The sequence below is a fragment of the Lampetra planeri genome, chromosome 58 (genome assembly GCF_965212315.1).
Source record: "Lampetra planeri chromosome 58, kcLamPlan1.2.h2, whole genome shotgun sequence".
NCBI lineage: Eukaryota > Metazoa > Chordata > Hyperoartia > Petromyzontiformes > Petromyzontidae > Lampetra > Lampetra planeri.
The window spans coordinates 4,894,339-4,903,852 of record NC_136164.1 but is presented as its reverse complement, the minus strand read 5'-3'; positions in this window follow the sequence as shown (position 1 = coordinate 4,903,852).

The window sequence follows — 9,514 nt, the reverse complement described above, 5'->3', positions numbered from 1 at the left end:
GAACAAAACTGTTCTTATCCGTTAAATAAAAGCTGGTTAGGATTAACGCATTACAATCCACGTTCATTATTCAAACAAAAAAAGGACAAAGATCCCCCGTGTAGCCTTGAGCAGACTGTCGGGGCAAGTGCTGTAAGACGGGCATGGCACACGAGTGGGTGAGTGGCCAGCACCACTCCCCGTCGCATTTGTCTCTACGATCGGCCGCTGATGTTCACACACTGCACCGGCTACTCGTTTAAAGGCTGAGCCTACCTAGGGGAGGCCCAGGCCCAGTTCAACAGCAGCATCACCAAATCAATCGTCCAGATCTTCTTGGTTCTTTCGGTAAAGTCACGTAGAAGGGAAATAATAAAAAATAATAATAAAACATAATAAAACTAAAATTCTCACGACGTTTCGGCCACAACGCAAGCAGCCGTCCTCAGGTGAAGAACAGGGCTGTCGGAAAGACAGCGTCTGACGCTGTCTTTCCGACAGCTCTGTTCTGGGAGAAAAGCCGCTCCCCACTCACGCACACACCGCTCATCCCACCCCGCTCACCCTCACACCCCCACCCCACTCAACGCACCCACTCGGACACACCCGTCCCTCTGCCTCGCTCTCTCTCTCTCTACTCTCTCGACTCGCGTCATCTCTCTGAACCAGCTGTTCGGAGGAATTTGCGCCAGAATTTCAACCGGTGTCATTCATCTCCAAATCCTGGGTGGAGGGTGGGAGGTGGTGGGTGGGGTGGGTGGGGACGCCACTCCTGACCTACTTTGGCACGATCCTGGAGTCTCCGCCTCCGAACGGAGCACGCGCGCTCGTCTCTACGTGACCCACCCAGCCTTTGTATTAGGGGCGCTGCGGTGGCTAGGAGATGTTAACTACCTCGCCTGGTATGCAGAAGGTCGTGGATTCGATCCCCGACCCTGACGCCCTTTGTATATAGTTTGCGTGTATCTCTCTCACTCTCTCTGTCCGTATTGGCGTGGATTTTTTTCCGAGTACGCCGGTTTTCCCCTCCACATTTAGAATCAACGTCACGCGTTTTAGAGTTATTTGGGGTAAGAGTTGGGGGTCGGGGCTGACCGCGCCATTCCATATCCAAGATGCTACCCGTGTTCCCCCTTCTCTAACGCGTTTTCTTTCGCAGATAAAGCTACCGCTGTGACCTTGCTATCACAAAGACATGTGATTCGGAGATAAAACAATTCAAGAAAAGCATTTTGAATTTTTGCCACCTTAAGAGGTACCAAAGATATTTTTTTGTGGGCTTATCTTTCAATGCTCCCAAGGTTTAAATTAATTGACAATTCAATTATCCATTCTAATTGTAATGTGATTTTCTTATAAGCGTACAACCTTGTTCGACCGTAGACCAACCCCACACACGCTTATCATTCAGCACCAAATCTCTTATCAAAACTCTGCGGTTTTCATTTCCGTTGATAAAGCTCAACAGAGCAATATCTGTCGGTGGCAGATATCGGTACAAATAAATCCCTACACCACCGGAACGCAGATGCCACTTTCCCGAACTTCCCTGGGGTTCAAACCTTGACAGTAGTTGGCATGATGATGGTGGTGGCAGCAGCAACAGTTGCCACCATCATCATCATGAAGTCTGTCTCTCTGCCTCTGCTGAAGCTGTAACAGCAGCAGCCACCACCACCACCATCATGAACTCTGTCTCTCTGTCTCTGCTGAAGCTGTAAACAACAGCCACCACCACCACCATCATCATCATGAACTCTGTCTCTCTGTCTCTGCTGAAGCTGTAACAGCAGCAGCCCATCACCACCATCAATCATCATCATGAACTCTGTCTCTCTGTCTCTGCTGAAGCTGTGACAGCAGCAGCCATCACCACCATCATCATCATCATGAACTCTGTCTCTCTCTGTCTCTGCTGAAGCTGTAACAGCAGCAGCCATCACCACCATCATCATCATGAACTCTGTCTCTCTGCCTCTGCTGAAGCTGTGACAGCAGCAGCGGAGAGGCAGCGGAGAGTTTGTGTCTCGACGTTCCTCCATCCGAGCGAACATCTGATTGGCCACCACCACCACCCTCCCGTGTGTTTGAAACCAACCAATGGGAGCCAGCAGCGAGGCGGGCGCTTCAATGATGACAGCCGGGCGGGCAGCCCCACACAGGCGGCACAGAGGGGCTCAGTGTGTGCCCTGGCACGGCCACTCAGACGAGGCGGTTTGGGGGTTCAGCTCCCAACCCTCACCCCTAGATCCCACCCTACCCCCCCCACCTTACCTCCCACCCTCCCACCCCTCCCTCCCACCCTACCCTCCCTCCCACCCTACCCCCTTACCCTCCCACCCTACCACCACCCTCCCTCCCACCCTACCCCCACCACCCTACCTCCCACCCCTCCCTCTCCCCCCCTACCTCCCACCCCTACCCTCCCTCCCTACCTCCCACCCTACCCCCCCACCCTCCCCTCCCACCCTCCCTCCCCCCCTACCTCCCACCCTCCCTCCCACCCTAACCCCACCCTCCCTCCCACCCTCCCTCCTTTTTTTTCTTTTTTTTTAAACGATCAGACGAGAAAGATGCTCAGTCTTCTTCGGCACTTTACTTCGTTCATCATGTCGTTTTGTTTGTTATTTTTCTTTTAATCAAAGATATAACCGCGAGTTCCCCGTGTAACATTAGTCCCATTGTGTGTCTTACTGTGTTCATAGACACCAATAAGAAAACAAATCACCCTCAAAAGAACCCATCACCAGATCCCCTGCTGCTGCGCTACCTAGCACTATAGCAGCCGAAGGGACCTGCCTGACCTCCCTCACCTCCCCTCCCCTTCCCCTCCCCTCCCCTCCCTCTCCCCTCCCCTCCCTCCCCTCCCCCTCCCCTCCCCTCACCTCCCTTCCCTTTTTTCTTTACCATTCTTTTATTAATTTTCTCTCTAAATCCCTCAGCAAGCTTGAACATTACAATAATTAAAAAAGGAACATCAGCTGGCAATACACAGTAACTACTTACTGCAGACCTTGGCATATCAGCAGGTGACCAAACACAGCACTGGAGTAGACAGCCAGCACACGGGGATGGTTGGTACCCAAAGCATGTAGTACCATCAGTAAGCAATGGCAGTGAGCACACCCTCATGGGGAGCCAACCCAACGCCCAGTAAGATACACCAGACTGCTAAGGATGGCCAAACAGGCAAAAAAAAAAACCTCTTACAAAAAAAAACCTGCGGAAAGTACTGCTCTCTCTCCTTTCCACAAGCAGGTACACAGCATACAATTAAAATCAACAAACATTATCAAAATTCGGCGCATATACACACAAATTACATAGGATCTGGTTGTTGCACATTAGGTCTACTCAGATTCTATTGGCCACTGTGATATAAAATACTCCACTATTAAGGCATTTATGGTTACAATGTTCCGCTATCCGCAGCATTACATGTTAGTGGAGTTGACCACAAAGTAGCCCTCTTCAAGCTGCCCATTGGGCACCAGCATGTAGACCTGCCTTCTAAAAGACAAGACATGCCTCAAGGCAGGATTTTTGAGGCCCAGAGGCACACGCTGAAGGTTGGAAGTCAGCGGTGCCCAACTTAGCCAGGTGATCTTGGATGTCTTTATCGGGAATGTAGGGGGGGGACGTTGGATACGATCACGCGTACCGACGGTGATGACATTGGCTCCAAGGTAAGGTGCCAATCGGCCAACCGTCAGCCCCTTCTCCATGGCGGCATTTGCCACCTTTTCAGACTCCATGAAGAAAACCACTCTTTCCGCTCACCTTGGAGGCGTACCTTATCGAGCCCCCTGGCACGATGGCGCGCAGCGCATCCACGTCAACTTCAATCGGAACATCGTGAGAAGCCGGGCAGCGGATCCCAGCCTCCCGTGGAGGCTCTGGGTGCTGCTGCAGGCACCTTGCAGACCCCAGAGACGGGCCTTGCGTAGGTGCGGTAGCTTTCGCGTACGTTGTTTGCGGGTCGAGGTGGACATTTTCACGTGTGTGAGATGTCACACACACAACTACGAAAGCAAACCTCTCAACTTTCTAAAAGTCAGGAAAAAAAATACCAAAAAAAACAAGAAAACGTAACAAAAAATTTTATATAAAGATGGTCAAATCTGTGTTATGACCACCTTCTGCTGATTATTGTTACTGCTGCCCACACCCAAAACTCCCCTGGAGAGAGTACAATTATTTTAAGTCCTTGGTTTTTGTTTTTTTTTTACAAGAGGAAAAAAAAAAACGAAAACACGTAGGAAAAAAGCACACCAATAAAAATAAAATAATGTAAACACGCTCGCAGCAATAAAACAAGAGGGGATTCTAAAGGGGATGTCTGCCCTGCACCCACACCGGCCGGTGTGGTACAGTGCGAAACACGGGTGTGAAACACGTGGGAGCACACATTCTTAGGGTTTTTTTCGGTAAAATCACGTAGGTAAAAACATCAGACAAAGGAACGAAAAAAGACACTAAAAAAATCACAAAACTCAAAGATTGCTAAAGGAACTCAAGATCGAAAAAGAAAGCAAAGAAAAGTGTGATTATGAAATCAACTATCAAAATAAAAGTAGAGGATTGTGCGGAAAAAAAAAACAAACACACCTTTTCCACTGCAGTGAGCGCAGCCACGCACTGAACAGTGAAAACAACACAAAAGAACAAAGAAAGAAAGAAAAAGGACGTCTAAATTAACAAACAAAACTGATCACAGATGTGTATAAAGCAAGACACTTACTGTTGGTAAAAAGAAATCCCCAAAAAGGGTGAGAAAAAATCAAGTTATTAGAGGTAAAGGCAGGAGCCCTGGGTGAACGCGTCTCCCTCCCCCTCCCACCATACCCCCCCCTCCCACCATACCCCCCTCCCACCATACCCCCCCCTCCCACCATACCCCCCCCTCCCACCATAACCCCCCCCTCCCACCATACCCCCCCTCCCACCATACCCCCCCCTCCCACCATACCCCCCCTCCCACCATACCCCCCCTCCCACCATACCCCCCCTCCCACCATACCCCCCCTCCCACCATAACCCCCCCTCCCACCAATACCCCCCCTCCCACCATACCCCCCCCTCCCACCATACCCCCCCTCCCACCATAACCCCCCCTCCCACCATACCCTACCCCCCACCTCTCCGCTCACCCTACCTCCCACCCTACCACCCACCCTCCCTCCCCCCCTACCTCCCCACCCTCCCTCCCACCCTACCCCCCACCCTACCTCCCACCCTCCCTCCCACCCTCTCACCCTACCCTCCCTCCCACCCTACCTCCCTCCCACCCTACCTCCCTCCCACCCTACCTCCCTCCCTCCCACCCTACCTCCACACCCTCCCACCCTACCCCCACCCTCCTCTCCCACCCTACCCCCACCCTCCCTCCCCACCTCTCCCTCTCCCACCCTACCTCCCACCCTACCTCCCACCCTCCCTCCCACCCTCCCTCCCACCTCCCTCCACCCTCCCTCCCACCCTCCGCTCACCCTCCCTCCCACCCTCCCCCCCACCCTCCCACCCTCCCACCCTAACCCCCCACCCTCCCACCCTCCACCCTACCCCCCACCCTCCCACCCTCCCACCCTACCCCCCCACCCTCCCACTCTCCCACCCTACCTCCCACCCTCCCTCCCACCCTCCCTCCCACCCTCCGCTCACCCTCCCTCCCACCCTCCCCCCCCACCCTCCCACCCTCCCACACCCTACCCCCCACCCTCCCACCCTCACCACCCTACCCCCCCACCCTCCCACCCTCCCACCCTACCCCCCACCCTCCCAAAACCCTCCCTCCCCCCCACCCTCCCTCCCACCCTCCCCACCCTACCTCCCTCCCACACCTCCCTAGCTCGCTCGCTCCCTCTCGCTCCCACTCGCCACATTTAAATGCGGCGCTCATGCGCGCGCACCCAACGGCGCCTTTGACCGACTCGGGATTTTAAACGTTTCATATATTTAAATAATATTCGCGTGTTTATGTTTATTTTTTTGAATCGCTGCAAGACGACGACTGCAAACATCGCTACCAGCCGCTGGCTTGTAAGGTTTTTGTTTGTATCTTTCGGGTTTTAATGGAATTTTTTTCTTGTGAATGTGTTCATCGTTACGTGCCATGAGAACTCATTGACGCTTTGATAATTGTGCAAAAGCCGGTAATCGCATTGCCGTTGACACAGCGGTGTCTGTGTGTGTGTGTGCGCGTGTGTAAACATCGCCGCTAGGGAGACAAAGGCGGCCGGGCGTGGTGCTGGCCACCCACCCACTTCGTGTGCCGTGCCGGCCTTTATAGGGGCTACCCGCTAATAGCACTTGCCCCTACAGTATGTTAAGGCTATACGGGGGATCTTTGTCTTTGTGTGTACGCGCTAACGCATATGAATGGGATGGTGAGTTGTGGGGAGCGGTGGTGTAGCGGTTAGCGCTACGCTGCGCTACGAACCCCGGCGACCCGAGATCGATTCCCAATACCGGTAACGATTACCCGAACCGGTCCTGGGCCTCCCCTAGGTCGACTCAGCTTCAAATGAGTACCTGGTGCGGTGTGTAAACGTCGCCACCGGGGAGACAAAGGCGGTCGGGCGTGGTGCTGGCCACCCACCCCCCTTCGTGTACCATTCCGGCCTTCATAGGTGCTACTCGCTAACAGCACTTGCCCCCAACAGTTTGTTCAGGCTATACGGGGGGACCTTTGTCTTTTTCAAACGCATGTTAATGGGGGGGGGGGGAGTGGTGGCGCCACTGGTTAGCGCACTGCGCTACGAACACCGTCGACCCCCCTCCACCCCGGCTTAGATTTCCTGCTCACGAACACCGCTGACGATTATCTGCACCGGTCCTGGGCCTTCCCCTAGGTCGACTCGGCCTCAAATGAGTAGCTGGTGCGATGTGTAAAACACCGTCACCGGGGAGACAAAGGCGGCCGGGCGTGGTGCTGGCCACGCGCCCCCTCGTGTGCCCACAGGGCCGGCCTCCATAGGGTGCTGCTACTCTCGCTAACAGCACTTTGCCCCAACAGTCTGCTCAGGCTATACGGGGAAGGAGGGATCTTTGTCTTTGTGTGAGTCTGTGTGTGTGAGTTGGCAGCAGTAGGGGGCACAGGTGGTGCATCATCAGCCAGTCATCTCGGTCGTCTCAGTCAGTCGACCCGTGGCACCTGCTGGGTCTGCCCCGTGACCTCCTGCCAGCGGGCGTTCGACACTTCACGTGGTAGCCTCAACGTGCACGTGGCCTGGCACAAGCCCTCGTGGTGACGTCACCCGCCACTTAGTGGCGAATGGCGGTTGTTGTTGGTGGTGTGTGAGTGGGGAGCGGTGGGCCGGCAGTGGTTAGCGCGCGCTGCGGCTATGAACTTTTCCAGTAAACATCGGCATTTTGGGGAGACAAAGGCGGCCCGGCATGGTGCATATGCCGCACCACTCCCTACACGGGGTGACATTTGTCTTTACGTGAATTAATCTTGTGCGCAATGCGTCCCGATCAAGGATCGCGATTATGATGTTGACAGGAGGTGATGATTATTACGGCGGTAAAGGCGCAACCCTGAAAGTTCTGTGCTCGCACCCACTGCTGGCAGAAGGGCAGCGGCCAGAGAACACCCCCCCCCACCCCGCCGCCGCCTCCTGGGAGGGCATTTTTTTTGGCCTTAGGAAGAGGTGGGATTATCCACACGTAATCACCACCACACATTCGACTAACCTGCCAATTGGCTCACTGAGGTGCACACAATTGATACCCGCTGCTAGGGTCAACAGATATGGTGGGGGGTGGGTGGACGGGGAGGGGGGGGGGCAGGTGGGAGGAGGAGATTTAAGAAACTTGCACCATTGTTTCGATTTGCCCGCGCTGGGAGATCGAAGATAACTTGTCACCCTCTGGGATCCGCAAGACCAGCGTGCTGCTAGACACCAGTGACGTCATCAGTGACGTCATCAGTGGCGTCATCAGTGGCATCATCAGTGGCGTTATCAGCGGCGTCATCAGTGGCGTCATCAGTGGCGTCATCAGTGGCATCATCAGTGGCGTTATCAGCGGCGTCATCAGTGGCGTCATCAGTGGCGTCATCAGTGGCATCATCAGTGGCGTCATCAGTGGCGTCATCAGTGGCATCATCAGTGGCGTCATCAGTGGCGTCATCAGTGGCGTCATCAGTGGCATCATCAGTGGCGTCATCAGTGGCGTCATCAGTGGCGTCATCAGTGGCGTCATCAGTGGCGTCATCAGTGGCGTCATCAGTGGCGTCATCAGTGGCGTCATCAGTGGCGTCATCAGTGGCGTCATCAGTGGCGTCATCAGTGGCGTCATCAGTGGCGTCATCAGTGGCGTCATCAGTGGCATCATCAGTGACATCATCAGTGGCATCATCAGTGACATCATCAGTGGCTTTACCAGTGACATAGTCAGTGGCGTCATCAGTGAGAATCTGGTCCATGAGACTCCGGCAAGCCAACATCCGTCCACCCGCTGCTGTCCACCCCGCTGTTGTCCACCCCCTTGTGTCCACCCCCTGTTCTCCACCCGCTGTTGTCCACCCCCTGCTGTACACCCCCTGCTGTCCACCCCCTGTTGTCCACCCCCTACTGTCCACCCCCTGTTGTCCACCTCCTGCTGTCCACCCCATGTTGTCCACCCCCTGTTGTCCACCCCATGGTGTCCACCCCCTGCTGTCCACCCCCGCGTGTGAACCTCGCGGGCGCGATCCGGCTCAGCGCAGTTTGTCGGGGGTCTGGAACACATCCCCTGAGTCTGAGCCACTTCCGCGTTATTGACGACCGTGTCCTGGATTTATTTTAAATTTGTGCACCACCTCCAACGCAGCATCAATACGCATGTTTATGTATTCGATTATAACTTGTTAAAAAAAAAAACGTTAACCGATTGCCACTTCCGAAAGTAAGGAAAACGGTAACCGTTCCAAGTAAAATTTCAGAGGGGAACAAAACTCCGATTGTAAATCATAATGCTGTAGGTAGCTGGGTAGGCCTCCACCCAGCGGTGGATTTCATTATGACGGTGACCGCTGGCCCCTATCGCACGTTCGTAACGCGCCTTTTTCCGCACCGCGGTTGCAGTGACCAACCACGTGGCCGCCGTGGTGCTGTGAAGAGGAGGAGGAGGAAGGAGGAGGATCATCCATCGAGTCTCGTCGCTCGGGCCCGTTCGACCGTCTCGGCTCAACAGCGACGCATCTGCCACGGGCAGATGCACGAGAGGAGCGAGCGCTCGACGGCCGATGACGGGGAACTCGTTCCGATGATTCCGTAACGAAGACCGGCGTCCGTCGATTCCACGTCGTTCATTTTTTTTTTCGTTCACTTCTAAATGTGGCACCCGCACGACGTGGCACGCGGCACGCTGCGTCGCGAACGTTCGCGACGCAGCGCGACAACGATTCGTCGCGATTCAGAATCCAAATGTTGATTTATGCCGCGCGTAGGAGGAATCCGAGTGACCTACCAAAGCTCTCTTGTCACAGATCTTCCCAGTAGGGGCACGGGGTCAGAACGTGTACGGCAACAACAACAACCATCGCCACGGG